The sequence below is a fragment of the Ambystoma mexicanum genome, chromosome 5q, assembly GCF_040938575.1.
Source record: "Ambystoma mexicanum isolate Mex_15411 chromosome 5q, UKY_AmexF1_1, whole genome shotgun sequence".
In the NCBI taxonomy this organism is placed as follows: domain Eukaryota; kingdom Metazoa; phylum Chordata; class Amphibia; order Caudata; family Ambystomatidae; genus Ambystoma; species Ambystoma mexicanum.
Genome location: NC_090933.1, coordinates 213,149,229 through 213,174,461, shown reverse-complemented (window position 1 = coordinate 213,174,461; position 25,233 = coordinate 213,149,229). Strand labels below are relative to the sequence as shown.

Here is a 25,233-nt window from a genome sequence, read left to right as displayed (position 1 = left end):
GGAGGGGTAGCCTAGCTTCCCTTGAGTCAAAACACTCATGTAACAGTCAAATGTCACCCTTTCCTACTTTAAATGGCTGGTGGCAGTGGTTTAGATCAAACTACCATGATTATTCCCGACCACGAGCAAAGGTAGCTAAAAGTTGGGTCAGCCATTTTTTTCAATATGGCACCCAAGACCTATCTGTAAAAACAGACTCCAGTCATCTTTTTTCACCATTTCTTTTAGGAAAAGTCCTTCTTGTGTTTAACTCTGCGCACCAAGCCAGGTGTGGTCCCTTTGTTCGTTGGCCTTTGGCATGCTTCAGTGCTGAAGCCCTCGTCTGGCGCCTGAGTGTCTAGCGTGGACAGGATGTGAGGGAGGTGCCCGAAACTTCCTGTGTTTAGTCTCCTAGGAGACCTGAATGCACTCTGGCATGATTAGCCAGCTGGCTGTCCGGCAAGGACAGCCACCCAGCTGTGTGGATGACAGCCAGGCTGGAATGAATGGGGGAAAACTGTTTAAAAGCAGGTCTCTGGGACTTGGAAAGCAGGGTCAACCACTGGAACGAAAGAACCAAAGACGAGCTGAAGGAAGAGGACTGCTGCAACTCCTGGACGACCGGTGAAGCCCTGCTGCAGGTCCGAATTGCCTGAAACTCCATTGACAGAGAAGCCCCTCAAGGTTAACGTCTTCCCTTGAGTTTGGTGGGAACAACCAACTCACAAGCCACCTGGACATCATCCCCATTTGGAATTTTCATCAGATTGCTGTTGAAAACCGGATAGCAGAGGGAAGGAAACTAGCTCATGGCTGATATGGAAAGGTACAGACAGGAGACCCTAGTGACTAACTGTTGATCAATTGAGAGATATGTGTAAAGCTAGGAATCTCACTGTAAAAGGCAAAAAAGTTGAAGTGATAGAAAAGTTGTTAGAATACCAAAGTCTGAGGAGTGGGTCTGAAACCCCCACACCTGCAGCAAATGTGGAAAATGTTGATGAGGATAATAATGAAGATTCCCCCTGCTAATAGCGCAGGGAGCTCTTGATTCTATAAAAGACAAGGAGGCGAGCATTATGCTTCATCTTCTTATTTATTTGCTCTCCAGCAGTTTCAACATATCAAACAAAATGTCCATCTTTCCGATGGCCCAAACATTTTTTTTTCTTTTCAAAAACTTCATTTCCCATCAGCCTAGGCCCTGAACCCAGTGTCCTGGTCATGTGACCTAGTCCTTCCTCTTCCTGTAGAACCTCCTCTTCTTTGACTGCATTACAACTGCTATCGTAAACATCTCCTGAACTGGCAACTCGATCCGGGAGGTCTCTGCCCCGTGGAACTGTAAAAACGATCTCTCGCATCCAAACTTGCGATCTCGATCAATGCTTTCAGATCCTCTCTCGTGCTCACTCAGCCGTTCTTCTGATCTTCTCCTAAAACGGAAACAACAGTACATGTTAGGGCGGCGGATACACACCCTATTCTTGGGAAAGAACTAACTTGTTATTCACTCCGTACATATCTGTCCATTATCACGTCATCTCTTATCATTTTCCCATGTATCTCGGGTGGGAAATTAATGCTCGCCTCCTTGTCTTTAATAGAATCAAGAGCTCCCTGCGCTATTAGCAGGGGGAATCTTCATTCTATGTCAAGACGGAGGCGAGCATTATGCTTGTTCAAAGCTTCTTACCATAGCTTCTGCCAGTGTATTAATTGGTTTAAAATAAAAGGTTCTAAACGTGCTATCACTCGCCCAATCGGCTGCTTTCAGAATATCTTGTAATGTCGCCCCTTGGCGGAGTGCCTTGGATGCCCCCGCTCCTCGCACGGAGTGTGCTCCAAACCTCGCCATGTCAATCCCTGCCAGGCTCATGACTTCTCTAACCCATCTCGCTATAGTGGCTGTTGCTACGCCCTTATGCGGTTTCCTGCGCGCTATCAGCAATTGCGTCGTCCCCGACGGTCTCAGCTCAGCCGTCTTATTTATATATTCTCTAATGCATGCGGCCACGCACCATTTAGGATGATCTTGCATATATGGATACATTATCGATGAGGAGTCTGTCTTTGTTCTCCTGGCCAGATGAAAAGTCACTCCGTCTGGCCCGTATATCATTCTGTCTACCTCCAATGCTCTGACGTCTGCTACTCTCCTGCATGAGATCATGCATAAAAGCATTGCTAATTTCTCCGACAGTCTTCCTAGCGATAGGTACCTATTACTGGGCCAGTCGGCTAATAGTCGAAGCACGACTGTCACGTCCCATAGAGATTTATACCTCGGCTGCGGTGGCTTCCTGCATCTTATCCCTTTCAGGAGTCTAATTACTGCCACGTTCTCACCTACTGGTACTCCCTCAATAGGCATATGGCCTGCCGATATTGCGGATCTATATACCCCTATCGTGCGGTAGGCTTTGCCGTCCTGTAGAAGTTCCGCTAGGAAGTTCACGATCTCTACTAGAGGGGCAGAAACGGGATGAAAACCTCTTGTCTTGCACCATCTAGCCCATCTGTTCCAAGCTGCATCGTAGCTCCTTCTAGTCGAGGGGGCCCATGATTCTGCGATGAGGCTCGCAGCTTGTGGCGAAAATCCCGGGAGATTCCAACGTCTCCTGCTATCTTGCACGCCATTAGCGGCATCGTCCCCTTCACTCTCAGAGGGTGATACGACCCAACTGGGTCCGTGAGGAGGCCTTTCTCTTGCGGCAACACTCGTGGATAGTCCGCCATCAGTTCCATCAATGCTGGAAACCAGACTTGGGACTTCCATATCGGCACTAATATGATCAGATTCACTGCCTCCTTGCGGACTTTCGTTAGAACTCTGCTTATCATTATAAAAGGAGGAAAAGCGTATAGCGTCTGACCTCTCCAATCTTGCAGAAAGGCATCTGTCCCTGCTGCTGCTGGGTCCAGTCTCCAACTGAAAAACCTGGTCACTTGAGCGTTCAGTCTGGACGCGAATAGATCTGCGTGAAACGGTCCCCAGAGCTTCTCTATCCGCTGAAAGGTCACTCTGTGCAGCTTCCAGTCGCTGGAGTCCGTAAGATGTCTGGAGTTCCAGTCTGCCACTACGTTCTGGGCGCCTGGTAGATATTCTGCCGTCACTGCTGTTCCCGACTCCAGACAGGAGTGCCAGAAGTCCTTGGCTATCTCCGCTAACAATCTGGACTTCGTCCCACCTAAATGATTTATGTATTTGACTGCTGAGATGTTGTCCATCTTCAGCAGTATACATGAGTTCACTTTGTCCTTGGTGAAAGCCTTGATAGCAAAAGAGACGGCCAGGAGCTCCAGGCAGTTTATATGAAGCCTGAGCTTCTCCGAGCTCCATCTGCCTCCCGTTTGGAGTTCTCCACATCGGGCACCCCAGCCCGCTCTGCTGGCGTCCGATTCTACTACCATGTCTGGGCGGTCGCCGAAAATGGCTCTGCCGTTCCATGCCTCCATGTTCTGGAGCCACCACTCTAGCTCCGTTCGGGCTTCTTGGTCTAGCTGCACTAGCTGATGGTAGCCGAGCCCTTGCTGAAGGTGTCTTATTTTCAACCTCTGGAGCGCTCGGTAATGTAGGGGCCCTGGGAATATCGCTTGAATTGACGCTGCGAGCAGGCCCACAATTCTTGTGATTGTTCGCAGCGATGCGGTCGGACTGGCTAGGCAGGTCCTTATTTCCCTTTGAATATCCCGGATCTTCCTGTTCGGCAGCTCCAGGGTCGCAGACCTGGTATCTATAATGAAACCTAGGAATTCTATCCTCCTGGCTGGTACTGTTTCCGATTTCTCTCTGTTCACTAGGAATCCCAGAGAGGTCAGAAGGTTCGTAACCCATCTGGTCTGATATCGCAGCGCTTCTTCGCTGCTCGCCATTACTAGGATATCGTCTAGGTAGATGATGATTCGAATACCTTTCTCTCTGATTGCTGCTGCTACTGGTCTCATCATCTTCGTGAATGCCCAGGGAGCGGACGCTAGTCCGAACGGCATTGTGGCAAACTGCCACAATCGCCCGTCCCAGTTGAAAGCCAGGAAGGGTCGGTATTCCTGGTCTACTGGGATCGTAAGATACACGTCCTTCAGGTCTATTCTTGTGAGCCAGTCGCCCTGCCTGAGCGTATCTCTCAGTTGGTGAGTCCCTTCCATCTTGAAGTGGTTGTAGACTACCCACTCGTTCAGGCCTTTCAGATTTATCACTGGCCTCACTTTCTCTTTCCTGTGCACCAGGAACATATTGCTTATAAATTTTGGAGCTACGCAAGGCTCGATGGCCTGTTTCTCCGCTAAACTCTGCAGTTCTGTTCGCTACAAGTCTGCTTCTGCTCGCGCTGTTACTATCAACCAGGGGGTTTTGTACTGGATTGAGGTCTGCGTAAATTGTATGTGTAGGCCCCTGACTGACTGAAGCACCCAAGCGTCGCAGGAAAGCGCGCGCCAGTTCTCCCAGTACATCGCAGTCCTCCCCCCTACCGCAGGATAAGCGGATGGTCTCACCTGTGGGAACGTATTGTATTCTTCCCTGTCCTCTGCCTCGTTTTCCCCTGGGGAAACGGCCTCTGGGTTGGAAGAAGGTGTCTGGCTTCTTATCCTCCCAGTACTGCGCTCTGTTCGATTGAGGCCTTCTAGCTGTCTGATAGCGACCGGTCGCTCGGCCTCTGAAGCGACCGGTCCCTCCAAAAACCCTTCCGGGGAAGATTTTCCTAATGGAGGCTTGCGCTTTCTCCAAAGAGGTGTAGGTCCCTACGAACCTCCCCATCTCCTTTCCGAAAGTCTCGACGAACAGCAATCCTTGCGCGGCCTCTCCTGCTTCGTAGGAGGACAGGTCTCCTAGCTTTTTATCTATCTTCAATAGCAGTCCTCTTCTGCGCTCTGAGGATATGGCGCAGTTCGCGTTACCTAACAGGCATACGGCTCTTTGGGCCCAGTTCGCCAACACGTCCGGGTCAATTTCTTCTCCTGTATCTTTCGCTCGTTCTGCCAGATCCATGATCTTGGCCAGGGGACCTGCCAGATCCAGGACCTTCTCCTGGCAACTCCTCCAGGGGCGATCGATCCCTTTCCTAGGGTCTCTATTCGATTTCGCCACGAACGCCAACATTTTAGGGTCCAATTCTGGCGCTTCTGCTACCTTTCCTGGGAGTTCCGGCCTGGGGCATTCCGCCCTCATTCTTTGCCTCACTTCCTTTTCTAAGGCCTTGCGCAGCCTCTGCGTCATGTATCGTGCCACTCTCGGGGAAGGCACCCATTCTGACGATCTTGGGTTCCTAATCTCCTCGGGCTGAAACATATCTGAGGTTTCCTCCTCTAAATGGTTTAGTTTTCTCAGTCTCTTTTTCAGAGGCGGTAAGCTCCCTTCGTCTCTGTCTCTATCTTCATCCTCCTGCGAGGATGTTGGAGATTCTACGGGTTCCTCCTCTTGAGGGACCTCCTCTCCGGTGTCTCCCATATTCTCTTCCCCTGGGTAGGGGGTCATGAGGCTCGGCACCTCCGACTTGGCCATAAATGCTTCTCTGAGCCTATTGAAAGCGTCGGATGCCTCCGGAGCCTTTGGATTTGCCCCTTCAAATTGGTCCGGGGGGTCAGAAGAGTTTGCGCTCTTCCGGGCCTTCGTACACCCCTGAGGGCTCTCTGGCGTGGCCCTGGTGGACGTGCTCGTCGTCGGTGCGGTGCATCTGTCCTTTTGGCTTAGGAAAGTCTCAATTGTTAGCAGGCGGTCCTGCAGGGGTTTGACTCCTAGAGCCACTGCCTCTATGAGTGAATTACCCAGCACGTCTTTGAAGCTCTGAGCCAGATCTTCCGATTGCGTAGCTTCTAGCTCCTCCTCACTCCACTCAAAATCGGCCATGCTATGTGCTGGTAGGTGCCTGATAGTACCTGAACAGGTGTAAGGGCACGTCCACTTCTCACTCCTCTTTCTTGAGGCTGCACCTGGCTGCCAAGCAGCTTCTTTATCCCTCAGTGGAGGCACTGAGTCCACAATTTGCTCGTATGAGCGGTCTCCGGTAAGGAATATTGATCTGACTCTGTCGGGAGATCGGGTCGCGATGCCCGCGCAGCGGTTAGCCCCTCCTTCCCAAGGGAGGGGGGCCTCGCGCTCCCTCGCTCTATGCGCCGAGATCTTCGGCTAAGCCCCGCCCCCGCGAGGGTGGGGCTGGGGAAAGAAACATATCTCCCCTTATCGTCGATCGCGTTTGGGCGCTAACTCTGTCTCTCGCTCCTCCTTCACGAGGGTGGGGGCCTCGCTCCCTCGTTGTCGACGCGAGTGCGGTGCCCCAGCCTCGGGCCGGCCCCCGAAGTGCTGATACTGCAGCACGGGGCTCTGGCTAAAACAAATTAAAGTCACGGATTGTCAAATCCTCCCTACGCTGCGCGATCCCTGCGCGCTGTCCTAATGACTGGTCATGAGAAACGCTATCAAATATCACTAGAACTGGTAACCCAATACAAAAAAGCTGACAGAAATGCGCAGCTAAGTGAAGGGTACTTATCTCTTGGAGAGCAGGAAAAGAAGAGGAGGTTCTACAGGAAGAGGAAGGACTAGGTCACATGACCAGGACACTGCGTTCCAGGCCTAGGCTGATGGGAAATTAAGTTTTTGAAGAAAAAAAAAAAATGTTTGGGCCATCGGAAAGATGGACATTTTGTTTGATATGTTGAAACTGCTGGAGAGCAAATAAATAAGAAGATGAAGCATAATGCTCGCCTCCGACTTGACATAGAATATGTCAGAGCCCAGCTCTAATATTGGTGATGAGGCAGAAGAGTTTCAGAATGTAGGCCCTGTCTTACCTCTACCTACACATAGGCCTCAATCTTTGACCACAGGGACCCCATCAGGTCCAAACCTATGTCCTGAATTTGTCTCACTGGAAAAGATGAGACTTGATTTAGAATTTAAAAGAATCCAAGCTCAAACTGAAAGCAAACATCAGGAGTTTAGACTCAGAGAAATTGAATTGAATCATGCACTTGAAATGAAAAAGTTGTCTCTTGAAACTGGTTCTCTCCCAGAGTCCTCTAGGTCTTCCAGTCCTAAGAGGCCTCGCAAGCCCAAAGATGCAGTAAGTATATATGAGGTTAAGCTTGATATTTTGGATTGGTTGGCCGCTTTTGAATATAACCATGGGCTTCAAGACATTACAGGGAATCAGTTGAGTCCTTGGCTTTTTTGTAGGCTACCCCCTGTTGCAAATGGTGTGGTAATGGAGTTGGGGGATATAGACAGAAAGGCTATGAAACTGTGAAGCAAGCTTTCATAGCTAGATTTGCGAAAACCCCTTCTCAGTATCTTAAGAGGTTTAGAACCCTCAAAAAGCATGATGGTACCTACCCCTTGGGCTACCTGGGTGACTGAAGGTTTGGAAAATTTAGATGGTTGGCTAAAGGGTTACAGAGTTAACACCTTTGAAGGAATGATGAATCTGTTTTTATTGGAAACTATTTTTGATGCCTGCTCTCCTGTGCTGAGACAGTACTTGGCTGACTATAAGGAATTAGATCCAAAAAAGTTAGCTAGAGCAGCTGACTCATGGGTAGCCAACAGGGCCACTCATAAGGATTCTGAGGCAACTCCCAAAAAGGTTGAGGGGAAGCAGCACAAAGGTGAGAACACAGATACATCTAAATTCATCCAACCAGAAGAGGCCCCCAAACATAACCAGGGTAAGCTCCATGGGAAACCAAATAGGGCCAGTGAATCCTCTGGTGCCCAACCAGAGGGAGGTCAGCAGAAACCCCCATTCCAGAGAGCATTTGGTAAATGCTATGTTTGTGGGTCAACTGACCATGTGAAAGGAGATCCCCGGTGCAAGGGTACACCAGCAGGGACCAGCACTGCCTACTTAGCCTTCTCCCCAGAGGAAGAAGTACAAATGGCTAGTGCCCACATTCAACTATTTGCTGCAGCACCCTTGGATCTTCAGACCACTGTATCCTTAGAGTCCATGGGTCTGGGTAAGAAACAGAATATGGATGTGTACAACTCCATTCCAGAGACCTCTAGAGGGTATTATATGGACAGTGTTCTTGTCAATAGCCAGGATACTCCTGCCAGAAGAGACACTGGGGCCAGCAAGACAGTAGTGGATGAAAGTTTTTTCAAGCCTGAGGATGTTGCTAAGGCACCCAAAGGTCCCACTAAATTTTCTGGAGGCCCTGTCCAGTTGGTTCCAATTCTACCAGCTCTCATGCAATTTAATAATATGACATTGAGGTTTCCTGTCAGTGTCCAGAATGAGGTGCCTGGGAGAGTCCTGGTGGGGAATGATTTAAAAACTCTAGGAGTAGTATGCAGTAACCCCAGGCCTCCCAGTGAGAGAAAACAGAACCACACCACATTGACTAGAGAGGCAACCTTAAGAGACCACTGTGAGCCTGTGGGAACCTCTACAGAGAACCCCACTGCAAGCCCTGATTTTAATAGGTTGACCTCTAACCCAGGCAAATCTGAGGCTAGTATAGTAGGGAAATGGGTGACCCAACCAAGCTCCATCATTGACCATCTGATTGTAAAGTCTTTGACCCCCCCCTGCTTCTGAGGAAGAGGTGCATAGACAAATTCGACCCCTCTCTAGGCCTGTGAGAACTGGTCATTCTCAAAGCTGGTGGAAACCAGGAAACATAGGCCTAAGGCTAAACACCTTAAGACTGTTGGAACTTCTACTGAAGACTCCAATGTAAATCCTAGTATTAGGACGGAAACTTCTAAAATAGGTAAGGTCAGATCTCAGAGGAAGTGGCAGCATGTACCTTGCTTGACCACAGCCCCTCCAACCAAGATACCCGAGACCCAACCTGCTCTTGTGAGAGAAGTGGTGAGGAACCATGGAGGCCCCTCTAGATCTAAGGGATTCCTTTCTAAGGACCCCTTGAAAAAGCCTATTGTAGGTTCAGAGGTTGTTACAACTTCTGAGGGACTGTTAGATCAGGTCCCCTATACCTTAAACAAGAAAGATGTACCACACAAGTTTTGTAGGTCATATAGCTTGCAAATGAAAACACCTGATAGAAGTTGTCATAGCAAGGGTTACAAAAGGTTGCTGGTGTACTCAGGAGGTCATTTAACCGACTTGCAATAGGAGATCCACCTGGTGGGGATTAGATCCTCCTGCCCCTTAGTCTGGGGGGGACGAGTGTTAGGGAGAATTCTCACACAAGTGCTAAATTCCCTCTACCTCAGAACCCTCCAGCCCTTTTGCTATATTTTGGGGCTTTGAACTTTTCATTTTCGATGTGTTTTACTTTTGTGTTCTTTGGTTATGGAGTTTTAAGACAACTCCATAGGCATAATCTTTTTCTGTGTGTCACACAGCACCTTCAGTGCAGTGGCACACTGATGTCTTTCAGACTTCCCAAGGTTTAAATACCTTCTCTGGGACTGACTACTGTCTCCCAGAGCATGTAAAGTTAAATTGACTTTACTAGTCTCTTTAAATTTACAGACCCACCACACACTATCTTCCTATAGAGTGCTGGAGGGGTAGCCTAGCTTCCCCCGAGTCAAAACACTCATGCAACAGTCAAAGGTTACCCTTTCCTACTTTAAATGGCTGGTGGCATTGGTTTAGATCAATCTACCATGATTTTTCCCGACCAAGAACAACGGTAGCTAAAAATCAGGTCAGCCATGTTTTTCAATACGGCGCCCAAGACCTGTCTGTAAAAACAGACTCAATCATCTGTTTTCGCCATTTCTTTTAGGAAAAGTCCTTCTTGTGTTTAACTCTGTGCGCCAAACCAGGTTTGGTCCCTTAATTCATTGGCCTTTGGCGGGCTTCAGTGCTAAAGCCCTCCTCTGGCGCCCGAGTGTCTGGGGTGGACAGGATGTAAGGGAGGTGCCAAAACTCCCTGTGCTTAGTCTCCTAGGAGACCTGAATGCACTCTGGTGTGATTGGCCGGCTGGTTGTCCGGCAAGGACAGCCACCCTGCTGTGTGAGTGATAGCCAGGCTGGAATGAATGGGGGAAAACTGTTTAAAGGCAAGTCTCTGGGACTTGGAAAGCAGAGTCGACCACTGGAATGAAAGAACCGAAGACGAGCTGAAGGAAGAGGACTTCTGCAACTCCTGGACGACCGGTGAAGCCCTGCTGCAGGTCCGAATTGCCTGAAACTCGATTGACAGAGAAGCCCTTCAAGGTTAACTTCTTCCCTTGAGTTTGGTGGGAACAACCAACTCGCAAGCCACCTGTATACCGTCCCCATCTGGTCGAATTTTCATCAGAGTGCTGTTGGAAACCGGATAGCCAGAGGAAAGGAAACCAGTTTGTGGACTTTAAGGCACTCACACCTTAAACTGACGTCTTGCTAAGCTTTTGGCCTCATCCTTGGGCACTGCAGGCACCTCCCGATGTCCTGCTTCTTGTCCCCACGACTGAAGCTCAGGAACAGCGAGATCTGCTCGAACTGCCAGGAACAACTGCCTCAGCTACAGATCTCCTTCATTAACAAGGTGCTGTGCAAACGCGGTCCAGAAATCTTTTCGGCAATCGAGAAAGTGCGTGAAACTTTCCTCAACTACAAAGCCTTGTCCTTCCCTAAACATTCATCAAACTTTTCGCCTAGTCAAATTCTTCTAAACTCTGTGGCAAAGACTTTACCGTTATCTACCAGAACTGTGCTATCCTATACAAAGACTCTGAACCATTGACTTTGGCCCAGGCCTATTGAGAAGAATTGCTGGTTGTAGTTAAATGAAACACTTTGCCTTGTCTATGAATGTATCTGGGCTGTCTATTCTTATAACCTTGTCTTTTTACTCCTTTATTAAGTATCTGAAGTGCCATTTTGCTCCACCTTCAGGGGAGCTAAACTTGTTCATTTACTTCCTGGTTGTATTTTTGTGGTTTATTAGTGTGTGATATTGAGCTGCTTATGGCTAGTGTAATGTTTTCTGACTGAGTAAATAAATGTACATTCTTTTACCAAGAAACCTTGAATAAGTGTTTGTTTGAATCACTGTATTAGTTGGTCCTTTGTGTAACTTGATCTACTGCTCACTTAAACTCTTTAGATAAGTCTTGCTGCTCAGCCATCGCTACCACTTTACTGTGTAGTACAGGCTTGTACCAAAGGTGAAATTGTGCTTACACTTGTAGTCCTAATTGCCTGGAGTGTTCCCAAAGGGTACTGCAGGTGATTTTGTCTAACAGCCCTTCAAATGGCCAATATATGCAAACCCAAACCGAAATGCAGGTCTATGCTGCTGTGGAGTGTTCCTCCATCATAGCCAATGCTATTGCGGCTAGCAAAACCAAACATTTAGAGGTAGACCACATGGCCTTACCACTACGGTTTCGAAATGGGGACACCGACATTAAACAAAGTCAAATGAAAACTTTTTTTTCCTTCTAAGCCTAAAACAACTAAAGGAAAGTTGATTGTCTCTGGACCCAATTTGGAAATTGCTAGTCAAAGTACTGCCATCTCGTCTACTATTACAAATACTCTAGAGAAGGAGCCCAATAACACTATTCTCAGGTGATGAATTGTATTGAAAATGATACCCCTCCTATTAGTACTTTTACAATTGCGATCTCTCAAAGCAGAAAATCATCCATCAAAAATGATGGGTTGGGAAAGCAATTTAAAAATCAATGGAATCAAAAGAACCAACAGATCTTGTTTGTTAGATCTCTTCAGACAAATTCCTGTATTAAGATCTATGAATTCCAATGATTATACGCTGGATTACTTTACCTCAAACAACAATCGAATGATATGCAAATTACATTCAATAATAATATCAAAACTTATTTGGGAACAACGCAATGCTTTTCTGACTTTGCGATACAAGCTCCATTCAATGAATTCCATGGAAGAAGTTAATACATTTGTAGGGCTTCATGCAAAAGTCTCTGACAAAGAAAGTAATTCACAACCTAATGAAATTAAAGTTATAGGCACTAATGACAAGATGAAAACACAGTTGTCTAACCCTGCCAAAAAAGGCCAAGACTGGTCGTGGGTAGAGTCAGCTATAGCAACATATGACTCTACAGCAAGGGTTAACACAGCCCTAGCATTCAATCCATTGGTGTAATTTCATGGAATGTATGTGGCCCAAGTCATTTGAATACATGGTTTTATGATCCACGCTCCCCATCAAACCAACGATCATGCTTTTCCAGGAGACTATGGCTGTTAATGAATTTCATCAGAAAGGCTATGAAACATTTATGAGCTCGGCAAAGAGAGCACCAGCCGGTCGCCCTGGTGGGTGACTAGCTATTGCTATTGACAGGAGGATCAAAAGTATGACACAAATAATTAATTCAGCTGAAGATTTGTAGGCAGTCAAATTGAATTTGGGGGATAAAGAAGAAACTACTCTTCAAATAGTAAATTTATATTGGAATCTGGCCAAGTCTGAGTTAGTGGTTTATCTATCCACATTGACCTCACTCCTTGAGTAATGGGTCATTAACCACTCTCAGGGCCCCATAATTATAGGGGGGATTTTAATTGCAACTGTCTAGAGGGTTCATGGCTGAGTAACTATCCTGAATTGCATAGAATGGGACCCACAAATGAATCCAGGGGGCAGGAATGGAATCTATTGTTTTCAGAATGGGATGTATGGCAGCTGGAAGCAGCCAAAAACACTCTGACTTACACTTGGTCTAGGGGCAGTGCAAAGTCCAGGAACAATTACTTTTATGTTTCCGTGTCTATAAGGACTAAATGCGGGAGTGTTGAGATCTCAAACCCAGGGCTGGGCGATCATATGATCCTGCATAATAAAAACGCCAGTTCTGGAGATGTTCCCTACAACTGCATTTGTAGACGTAGAACATTCCGGGCTCACACTTGGATGCAACAACAGTTCTTGTCATTCGTTTATGAATCTGTTGCGGAAGAATCTCCAAAAAGCAAATGTACTGAATCCCAATAACACAAATGGTAAGCACAATGCAAATAATATTACCGAAATTATTGTTAAATGTCTCAAAACATGCATAGCCCAGGCCAAATTTAAAAACAGTAGACGCCAGAGACATTCCTTAATCAATTAGTGGCTGAGTCTAAACGACTCAAAAACAGAAAAAAAGGGGGCTCCTAACTCAGGCTTGTTCGAATGTCCAATATTTAGAGGGGAAAAAACACCTTTTTCAAATCCATAGAAATCTGGTTAAGTCATTGAAATCTGAAATATATCATAGCAACATCCTTTTGGTCTTCCATGAAAACAATAACAGTTAAAGATAAAGGTATCACTGATTGCTCTATTCCTGATGAAGTATGGGTCAAATGTGTTACCTGCAAATATGAATTGCCATTATTATTCAATGCAATTAATGATCCTTGCAAGGGACACTCCCTAAGGGAATCATGCCCCTGGAGCAAAGATGACATTGTCTGGGCAATAAATAAAATAAATTCATCAAGAGCGGCCGGCCCAGATGGTATTCCAGTTTATGTCATGAAAAGAGATCCCATACTATGGTCCTCTATTCTCAAAATTAAATTCAACGCAATCTTCTGTACTAATAGTATCCCTTGTACCTGGTCACAAGCACTGATAGTGCCTATCTTCAAAAAAGGTGACCTTTGTGATGCTTCAAATTATAAGCCGATAGCACTCACAGATGCCTCCTCAAAGATGATTTCTATTATAATCCTGAAAGATCTAGAGAGTATTATTCAACAATCCAGTATAGTATCACGTTTTCAAGTGGAATTCCGTAACGATATTGGCTAATCTGTTAGATACGGTCAAGAACAGTGCAAAGCGACCAATTTGTATGGCTTTTCATGATATGACATGCGCATTTGATCGGATCATAAGAGCAATTTTGTGGCAAAAAATAATTAGATATGGAATTCCTGAAGGTATCCATTTTAAATCGGGAGACCACTTATCAAATTTGCATTAATCAAGAGGGAGTAGTAACTTGTCAGATTAGAATATTCATAGGAATGAAGCATGGGTGTAATATGGCTGCAACATCGTTTAACTCTACTTGTCTGACATGTACGAAATCTGGAATGGACGAAAAATAACGCCTGTGAAACTGGGCTCCTTGCCTATTGGATTACAAGCTAAACTCAATCTATATATGCAATATGCCCAAGTTAACAATTTAAAGGCCAATGCACAAAAATCTAAAATCATGCTAGTTTCAGGATCCAAATGGGTAAAAACTATGATCTGGGCCTTGGGTAGAGATCAAATTGAACGTGTAATGAACATGTGTTACTTGGGGTATAATCTGTGTGATTTGGCTTCTGTGAAAATGTGGAAAGAATATCTTGTCAGCAAGGCACAAACTTTGGCATCGCAGATGAAGTGCCTCTATAGCAAGCTTTGTAATTTTGTATCCAATGATATGTAAAGCTGGGCAGTCCTAGGTAGATATGTAAATTCACACATGGAAATATCACCTGGATGTACTTTAACTTGATCATGCTAACGAACGGAGCTATACCAGTACTTGGTGCAGGATAATGCCATTGACACAGTATCTTATGCTCCGTGATATCCCAACCGCATATGCTTTAATATAGCACACCAAATGTCGGACCCTGCCTTAAAGAAATCACTGTAGTTGCTCGTCATTGTTGGATCAATTGACTTGTGTGCATTGTAAGCTTACCCGCACATAAATGTGCTATTTGTAATGGTGTAGAAAGTATCATGAAAATGCTATGCACTCCATACACAAGCTCATCACGATGTTGTTTTAACTTCTTCAATCATGTTAACCAACCGGTCCTTTACCGAGACCCTTGAACTAAATCCCGACCATATGTCTCACCATTCGAGTCTCGGACACTGTTCCAGCTTCTGTGTCTCACTCGGTTGTGATACGAAACCTGGCACACATCACTGGTTCACCACATAGGCACTTTGCTTAATTATGGAACATAAGTCTCCAGTGTGCTCCAGTGTACCATCATGCCCCGGCCCCAGGTGCCAATCTGGGCACTTGTCTCTCCCCATACCCGCTTCGGGATCTCACACAACTAGCATTGGCCCATTAACAAATGCTGGGCATTTACAGCCTATCAGTGGAACTTTCACTTTCAGTTCACCCTAGCGCCGCTTCACGCACACACCCCCCTCCCCATTGGTCTACCGACACACCGTGATTGGCTGCAGCGATTTTGGGGCAGTACATTGTCAAACCGTTTTGACTTATTTACCCGGTTCCATCCAGCACTCACTGACGTTTTCGCAGCGAGGCTAATCGACTTTTGCAGCAATACCAAGTAAGTTCAAGTTTATGAGGCGGGTGTAGCCACCACCACGACACGGGTGTCATTATGGATGTATGCCTCTATAGTGCACACCCACTTCGAGCACTCCGAGACGCACCCCCGACCCCTCCTATTGGACCCTGGGCAAACGCTCTAACACTGTGTTTGGATTGTTTCCCGAGGATCTCACACTGAGCACACTGCCGCACTGAGAGTGATCTCTAGACTCCGTGCAAGAAAAAACCATTGAGTCACATCAATTATGGTCCACTTTGTTCACTCCCTCAGGGGTTTACCTGGCCTTCAGCACCAATTTGTTGCCACACGCAGCACTCTTATAGATCCACTACGGCCACAGGCACTTCTCAATACTTTCCGCCTGCCATTACATGGAACACACATTTTTAATATCTCCTACTTGACTGCATTTATCCATTTATATACAATGGATCATGCATCATCTTCTTCCCAAAACCCGGGATCTAAAACGCCATTGGCGGGCGTAGCCACCTCCTGGTCAACCAACGGTGCCAAGGTGCAACAGAGTAAACTTGATACTCTTGTTTTCCGACTAGCAGTGTATCTATGACATCACTGCACCAGTCTCCATCATGAATCATTGAGGGGAAATGTAGAGAAGCGCTACCGCCACATCGTTCTTTGAAACAGTAAGCTTAACATGAAATCACTTTTCAGTGTATGTATTGGCACAAATCAGCCACTAATAAGTATCGTAAAGTAGAAATAACACATTATAGAGATCAAAACACCACCTTAACAGTGTTTTCAAATCTTTATTGTACTCTGACAGATACCACACGGACAGAGTTACCCTTCAGCAACATCCTGAAGAAGGCCACGCCAACAACTAGCTCCCATCAACTGCTACAGTTGGCCGAAACACTACAGTGTCGATCTGTGACACAACGCTTTGTCCTACCTTTTTATTTAAACATGTTGTTGTGTGTTATGTTGTATGAAACCCATGGACCATTAGCAGTCCTGGGTAGCACTTACTCTTTTTTTGTATCAAAATGCCTATTTCATGTGTTAGAGATTGTATACTAATGTGAGGCAAATATCCTCTGAATTGAGGAGGCTGGTACATAGTGGTACCCCCATTGTTAAAGAAAAAACACCTGTCAGTTTACTGTTACTTTGTGATTGAGTAAAATCTCAATATTTTGCTACTATTTTGCGATTAAACAAATTAATCCATAAATCTTGCAGTTTTGATCTCCCATTTCAGGACCTAGCCGGTTGCCCTATATTATGACCCAGACATGGTTGTTTATGGCATTAGAGTGTTTGCCAGAGTGGTGCCCCAGATTACTAGAAAGGAGTAGAGGGTACCTGCAGATTTCATTTTCCGACCTGTAGCACTGCCTGAAGTGGTTGCTGGTACTATCTTGTCCTTAGACTTAGAGGGTTTGCAAGTGTCCGCCAAAAGAATTGTAGCACTAGGAACTGACCCCCATGGGTGCTAATGGTGCACAGTGTTGTGCATTGACCCCAATATACCTCTAAGAGAACTGACAGATGAAGACCTGTTTGAAGATGACAATAATGATGGGGAGATAGTGCTTGAAATGTGTAGACCTTGTCACATCATGGTACAGTACCGAAAAGTACAAAGTCCCCTCATGGCTATTGTTAGCGGGCCACTGCCTTTCTGTGAGAGTGATCTGCAGAATGTTCCACTACACTTGTGGACCACTAACCCCCATGATGTAGGGATGTCAAAGGAAGTGACACCAGTAAGGATAACACTCAAACCAGGTGCAGTACTTCCGAGGGTCAAACAGTACCCCTGTCCAGAGAAGGAGGAGGGAATTTAGGAAACATTGCATTATTATTATTATTTTATTATTATTATTATTGCAGGCCCCATTACAGCAGGGGATCCTAGGGGCTTCCACCTCACCATGCACCACCGCTATCTATCCAATCAAAAAAGCAACAGGGGGTAGTTGGAGGATGATCCAGGACTTGTGCCCCCTTAATGACATTGTACAGAAAGAGTTTCCTCTCGTCCCTAACATGGCCTCCATTAACTGCAGCATCGCAAAACCGCCCACCCATTTCACTGTGGTAAACTTGAAAAATACATTCTTCTCAGTACCCCTTAACCCAGATTCACAGTCTCTGACAGCATTTACCCTGGGAGGGAAGCACTATGAATACCACTGCTTGCCCCAGGGCTACTGTGAAAGCCCCAATATCTTCAATAGGATACTAATGAAATGAAAATCTTGGTAATATTCAGTTGCCCAGCACAATCATTCAATGCATAGATGACCTACTGGTCTGCAGCGACAGACTCCATTGCACTACTCCAACTACTAGCACAGAAGGGGTTCAAGGTGGAGAGGAAACAACTCCAGTACTGTTTATCAGAGGTGCTCTACTTGGGACAGATCATCTCCAAAGACGGCAAGAGAATAATACCAGTTAGAGCTGCTGCGATGCGTGCCACTCCTAAAGCAATGACCGTGAAAGATATGCAAATGTTCTTAAGGCTCTGCAATTGCCTGGATTTTAGACTATGCAGCATTCACCAGACCACTCCTACAAGGCCTCAAGGAGGCACAAAAAGAGGAATGACAATTCAGTGGACAGCAGACATGATAACTGGCTTTGATGAGCTAAAGGATGTAATATCAACAGCTCCAGTTCTAGCGACCCCAGACTACACTCAGGAGTTCTACCTAGTCTCTCATTCAAATGGCACCCTCATGTCTGCGGTGCTCACACGGAGAAGATCCATGGGACATAAGCCTTTGTCGTACTACAGCCGCATGCTAGACTCTGTCATGCAGGGACAGTTTGCTTGTGAACAAACCCTCGCTGCCGCAGTCTTCGCAATTGAAGAGTTCCACAATCGTGATGGGGTGCTTAGTAACATTATATGTTGAGCTCTCGCTATTTGCAATACTAGAGTGATCAAAATCCACACTGAGTGCACAAAGGGCATCTGCATTCAAAATGATCTTGTCAAGCCCCCATATCCATGTAATGCGATGCGGAACAGTAAATCCAGCCACAGTCCTTACAGAGCCATGCACTGTTGAGGACATGCAACAGCATGACTGTGAAACATATGAAGGGGAAGTTTATGACATTCCCAAAGCTAAAGACAGTGCCTTAGCAGAAGGAGAAATATTTTTCATTGATGAATCAGCATCCACTGATCAAGACATGGGGGGAAAACATGTTGAGGCAGCAGTGGTGCGATTGGAGGAGGGAGAATACGAAACACTCATAATTAAAAGATTACCCAAGCATTATTCTGCACAGGTAGCAGAGCTTGTAGCACAACTAGAAGCCCTGAGAGCTTCAAAGCGGCGTTTTGTTACAATTTATTCAGACTCTGCATACGTCACCACAACGGTGCATGCAGATCTGTCCCGATGGAGGAGGAGGGGGTTCAGAAGGGCAGATGGTTCCCCAGTACAACACGCATATCTGTTGAACATATTAAGCTCGCCCCTCGCAGAGCCTTCTGTGGTAGCGGTCGTTAAATACATAGCCCACACCCAAAACACATACGAAATATCATTGGGAAATGCTGCTGCCAATGCGGCAGCAAAGAAAGAAGCATATCTCTGAACACCCATGGTAGCAGAATATGTTCTGGCAGCATCCACAGCACCCCAAACAGCAGATGCATACACAGCCCTACCTATAATACAAATGACCGAATCGCAGTGCAGAGTGCCTGCAGAAGAACAGGATCCGTGGCTTACACGTGGTTGCGTCCAATCACCCACAGATCTCCCTTGGCAACAACAGGCAACAGGAAAGTGGTGAAGTCGGTCGAGTTGCTCTACACATTTGAGCAGTTACATTTCCCATCTCATAGTTCTAAATAACACATTGCTGCAGACCTTCAGAAGGACAGGTTCATTCCAAATTTATAGGAGCACCTGAAGCAGATGGTGGTCCAATGTACCACATGTCAGGTTTTCAGCACAGGAATGACACTAAGAACCCTGAGAGGAACCTTACCCCGCCCAGTGGGCCCCTTCTGTGAGCTGCACATTGATTATGCAGATATGGAAGAAAGGTGCAATGGGGCATGATGCCCGATTGTGGTGGTGTGTCCATTTTCTCGGTGGGTCGAGGCTGGCCCATGTGCCCACCCTGACGCCAAGTGTGCTGCAGAATTCCTTGTTAGAGAGGTATTCCCCCCATGGGGGGTGTGCAATGTCCTACGGTCAGACACTGGGACTCAATTTTTCAATTAACTATTCAAAAAAGTAACTACCCTATTGGGGATCAAACACAAAATGAGCTCCATTTACCACCCACAAGCGAATGGGGTGGCAGAGAAAATAACAGGCTATTTAAAAGCAGACTTTCTAAACTATGCAACACCCTGAAAAATAATTGTGTGTACTGCTTACCCCTGGCACTGTTCCAGTTGCGCATACAGCCAAGCAGGACCACCACCTGTCTCCCCACTAAATAGGGACTGGCCAATGCATGCAGACGCCACTGTCGCCAGTAATAAAAGCCTCAGATGCTCACAGAGCTGCCACGATCCTAGGAGAGGAATTCAAACAGTATCCTACAAAACTCACAAGATGCATTTCAAAACAGATTGCACCGCCCTACACAGAAGACAGACAAACTGCAACTAACTCACTCACTGACACCAGCCCAACAGAACCCTTGTTGCCCGGAGAGTGGATATATGTCAGACGTTTTGTCAGAATATGGAACACACCCCGATTCCATGGACCCTATGAAGTGGTGTTTTCTATCACTCTTGTGGTAAACGTAAAGGGGCTAAGGTATTGGATACACCTCTCAGATGTTTGCAATTCCCCACAGAATGACACACAAGGCATAACAACTGAGAACAACAACACTACCTCAACATAAGTAGCTCTACGCTAACCATATATGTGCATGTGAAATGAAAACCGAACATGCACTGCTGCTAGAGCATGAGCTACAGAAACTAAATCTCTCTCTCTCTCTCTCTACCTCTCTCTTTCCCCTCTTTTCTACGTCCCTAACCCCTTTTCTTTCTCTGCCCCGTTCTTTCCCTTTCCGCAGGTGAAACAATGATGCAGATGACACCATTGAGAGATTCTTCAAATGTAGATAGAAGTAGGAGTAGAATTAGTTTAACGAGAGCTTACAGCTATGATTGCGGATGGCACTTTACAGCTATTTTAGTCACAATTTGAATGTTTGCGTTGGGGATTTATTGGGAAACGTCTTTTATCCGGACCGGCCATCCAAAGGAAGTGGGGGTGTGGGGTAAACGGACATGGGATGGATATAAATGGACCTGGAATGGAAGCATACCCTTGAACCTCACAGGTTTACATCAGAATAAAACAAAAATGGTCCTAAATGCCACTATACCACCCAGTAATGTAACTATAGTGCCACTCAATTCCACCATTATGCACCCCCTAATGAATAGCCCTCACAAGCCTACCTCCTCCCCTAATGAAAGGGTTTTCCCTTCGCTGGACCCCGAATGAAAGAATGAAAGTACACCAGTAGTGGATATTGAACAACCCACCGTGGTAACAAATCGAACAATGTACAATAACACCAATGTCACCTGTAGCAGCAGCCAATCCACAATATGTAACAGTATATTGTTTCAATTACTAAAACCATGTGTACAACGATCTCTATGCAACACTAGTATCTCTCGAATGGCAATGTTGGTGGGGAGAAAGCCCGCCTTGCGCAGTGCTAGAAGGAAAAGGCAAACATGCCAACGTAAATATTAGGATTCGATGCCATGGAAGTCCTTCGCCATCCTGAGCACTCGAACAGCTGGTACTCGGATACGAGTGCAATGGGAAGGCGAACTACGTTTGCTCCTTAATACCACATGCATCTGGGCCACCCAAGGTCTTAGTACCACAAGAAGTGTCCATGTTAAAAACACAATGTCTAATTCATCTTGCACTACGTAGGATCCAGGGAACTTTTCAGGCACGCAGTTTACACCTAGAGCTTATTGATCCAGACCCACGAAAATGTAAAACAAGCTTGAGTAAACCCAAGCGTTTCAAAGAACCACACCTCCATATTGAAGGGAAATGATATGTTACCAACGAATGGCAAGAAACAACATATTTGTGTTGGGCAGAAGGACTCTTGGGGGGACTTGAAGAAATCCCAGCACTCATAGCGCAGACCCGCAAACAAACGTGGGCAGAGCACACAATGAAGCTAACGTGGGTTATGGCCCTCAAGAGGCCCATAAAAAATACACCCACCAGAATCATACAAAGGGGCAGCTATTGTTGGGTCAAACACACAATGTAACAGAACTGTCATGATCCCAGACATCAAGAAAGGCTGTCATAATGGACTATTATTGGATCTGCAGTCCGAGAGCATACTTGCACCTCCCACCTTCTTGGAGGGGCTATTGTTCGCTGGCAACATTACACTCAGCCCTGCTGGTTATACCCGAAGAGCATTCTAAAGGGGGGTGCCATGCTCGAAGATCTCACTGCACCCCCGACGCCCTAGTGCCCAGTATCCAAACAAGGGCTAATGCCAAATGGCTCCAGATTGTTAGATAGGAACTCATTCAGCTGGCAAATGACGCAGAGGAGGGGTTCAACGTCATCAAGCTGGAACTAAGGGCCCTCAGACTAGTGACAATGCAAAATAGGTACGTTCTGCATCTCCTGACAGCTATGGGGGGTGGTGTTTGCAAAAAGATCGGGAGCTAATGTTGCACATACGTACTTTCTGAAGATGCTGAAAATGGGACACTGTCAAATGTCATTGCCGCAGTACATGAACTAGGAGTAAAAATGAAAAAAGAAGCTGGAGTGCAGGAAGAAGATTGGTTCACCATGGCATTCAGCTGGGTCCCATCATGGCTCTGAACATTGGTGAAGATGCTGGTTCCTGTCATTGTAGTTATCGTTGTGATTTTCAGCACATGCCAATTGAGTCTCCGCTGTTGTGTCAAAGCAGTACCTAATAGTGCAATGATTATGGTGACAATTGGGAATAGTAATAACAAAGTGCCTTGTGATGCACACGAAATAGACACCCAAACAGAACAAAACGATGGCCCCAAATACCGCATGGTCGCCCTCTCTCTTGGTGACAAGCTAGACACTCTGTACCACACGACCATTGCACCACCCCCGGATCCTGAAAATTACAAAGAAGTATGGGTGGATTTAGCAAGGGATTGGGGGTGTATATATAACACCTGTACACCTGAACAATATACACAGCATGGGAAGAGATTAAGAAGTGTGTGTCGAGCATCGCTTTCCATTAATGGAATACTTGCGGGGGATGAAGCAGAGATATGTGCAAATGAGCACAAATATGGGAGGGGAAAATGTGTTATTACAGAAGTAACAAAAGGGGGGAATGTTGGAATGGAAATGAGTCCATCCCACTCCCCTAGACGCTTCCAAATACGACGAACACCATATGAAGTGATATAACATATAAGGGGGAGGGATCAGCCTCCTCAGGCACTGTATAGCTCCCCTGCAGTGCTTAGATGTAGGTGCCTAGCACTAGCAATGTCCATAACCCTCGACTCCATTTTGTATTATGCCCAGACAGGGTAAGCTGCAGGCTCACATTGCTCACATTCCTGGTTCACAAAGCCCAATTCCTGCACAACATGCTGGTTCCGCTTGAGCCCTGTTCCCACGGAAGTCCATTTCCCTCTCGTCCCTTTAGGGTTGTAAATATTTAGTATCTTTCACCTGAATGCACCCTGCAAGAACGTGAGACAGCACTAGGCTCCGCGCTGCTTCCATTCATCTCCACTAACCTGCCAGGAGGCCTCTCATCCCCACCGAGCCAGGCCGGAGCCAGCCTCGCCCCATTGCCTCGACCCCTACACCTTTGCGCTCCTTGACACGAATGTAACCCCCAGGCCCCAACCCTCATCAAGTGTCCGCATGAGATCTAAGCATGCGTGGCTATATTTCTTCCAGGCAACAACACATATCTCATGTAACACGAGGTACTAGGGGGGATACATTAAAGATCAAAACTCAGGGGGGCCCTGAGTACGGGAACTGTGGTATCAACGAAACCCTGAATTTGTGGGTCAGCATGACTGTATTTTATTCTCCCTTTTCCTTGGCACCACTTCCCGTGCCGCCCAGGTGCCTGGCACAATGAGGTAATATTCAGGCTTTGTATGTTTAGCTTAGATAGAAACAATGTTTAATGTGTGACCCGACCGTCACTGCGAAGATGAGCACAGCTGACCCAAGTGAATGCTGATCGACAGGACAAGAACCATCCAATTACTGTCTGGCATCCCCCATGAAGCAGGACCATGTGTAGGGTCCCACCAATCAGCGGCATCAATTTCAACCATATGTGATGACGTAATGTGCCTTCTTAAGCTGATGTCTGTAACTGTTATAGCTCGGGTGCTCTCGAGCAGCAGAGTCCTTTGCTGACATTTGTATTCTGTACAATTAAACCTTGTTATCCTTGCAATGCTATCTCTTGGCCTATTCTCCTAAAGGGTTGTTTTTACACTGGAGTGTGTGCATGGAGGGACTTGCCGTCATCCTGTTGGAAATTTTGAGTTGGATTTTAGTTTATTAGCGTGTGAGGGCCAGAATAGTACTTTGGACACAAGGCAGTTTTGCTTTGGACATGTTGATGCTGACAGGCCTTTAGTTTTGGTTCTAGGCAAGGAAACGCCTCTTAGAGCAGGGACAGAAAGACATTTGCCAGACCCCCTTTTATTTTAATAACATTATTTGCCCAAAACCATGAATCCCTTGTGTCTGTGTCTAATTCTCACTGGTGAGAGACCATAAACCACTGATACACAGGTTGAGATAAGAAGGAGGGACGATAACCTCTAGGCTATGTTTGGTGAGCATTGCAGCAAAACTACAAGAGTACACTTAGGATATACCACACATTCCTGGATGGAAAAACTCTCAAGCAGACTGCATGTCCAGAATACCAGAAGTGTAGGGAGAAAATCTCACATTTTTACATGACGAATGTGTAGTGGCATCTGTAGAAATTTAGGATGTGTAGAATTCCTCAAGATGAGTGAACAGCATGGGATCAAAGAACAGCCCAAGATACAAGTATACCCAAATTGATCAACTGGATAAAGAATGAATTAACTGATGAGAAAGCGGGGCCAGAGAGCCCACAACCCTTCTGCAAAAAAGTGAATGAACTCTATGAAGAAAACGGTCTGATATTTAGAAATGACAAAGTGATACCACCAATAACACTAAGAAGTGCAATAATAGACCACAGTCATTTGGGTCTGTGGGTCATCTGGGCACCAATAGGACTAGAAGGATCAGGGAGCTGTACTTTGGCTCTGTGTGGACAACGAAATAAAGGATGCACTTGAAAGGAAATCATGCAACCAGAACACAAATAGTGGACTATCTCTGTACAAGTGGACAGAAGCCAAATCTGTGTCAGACATAACGTCAAAGACAGTGATTTAAGCCCTCAAGATGTTGTTCCAAAGGGAGGGTTGCACAGAGAATTAATAACTGACAATGGAGTTCAACTGACATCCATATAAATGAGTATGTTTTTGGAAAAGCACAAGATTAAACGGTTAAAAGCATCCCTATATCCTGTTATGTCCTGGCTTCCGGGTCACCGGAATGGGACACAGTCATCGGGAGCACCCAACAGTTGCTCCAGGCTGCGGGCACACAGCAGACAAAGCCAGCGGGGGCACCCTCTGGTCCCTAGATCACCAGGGATCGCTCATGGGCTGGGGGCACCCAACGACATACACACACCCCTGGCTCAGTGGTCACACCAGCCAGGGTGATATCCAGGTTGTGGTCACATGGAACTCAAGTAATGAGATAGGACACAAATGAGAGCAGGAGCCAGGAGTTGCCACTAACTGGGTCTTCACTGCAGTGCTGCACGTGCCTACAGTGGCCCCTTTTATTAACATACATGACGTGGTGATGACCCGTCTCTTGTCACACTTCAAAACGCTCCCAGGGGAACTACATTACATCCCTCCTTTATTATAACGAAACAAAACAGAACAAACTTTATGACAGCCTTAGAG

General features: G+C 46.2%; 1 long non-coding RNA gene across 1 annotated transcript in view; it reads right to left on the bottom strand.

The window, feature by feature from the left end:
* Positions 1–1,056: 1,056 nt before the first annotated feature.
* Positions 1,057–25,233, bottom strand: part of LOC138497335 (uncharacterized) — a 41,427-nt gene continuing 17,250 nt past the window's right edge. The window contains exon 2 of the long non-coding RNA XR_011278567.1: positions 1,057–1,415. This is a non-coding gene — a long non-coding RNA (uncharacterized lncRNA). The remainder of the gene's footprint in view (positions 1,416–25,233) is intronic.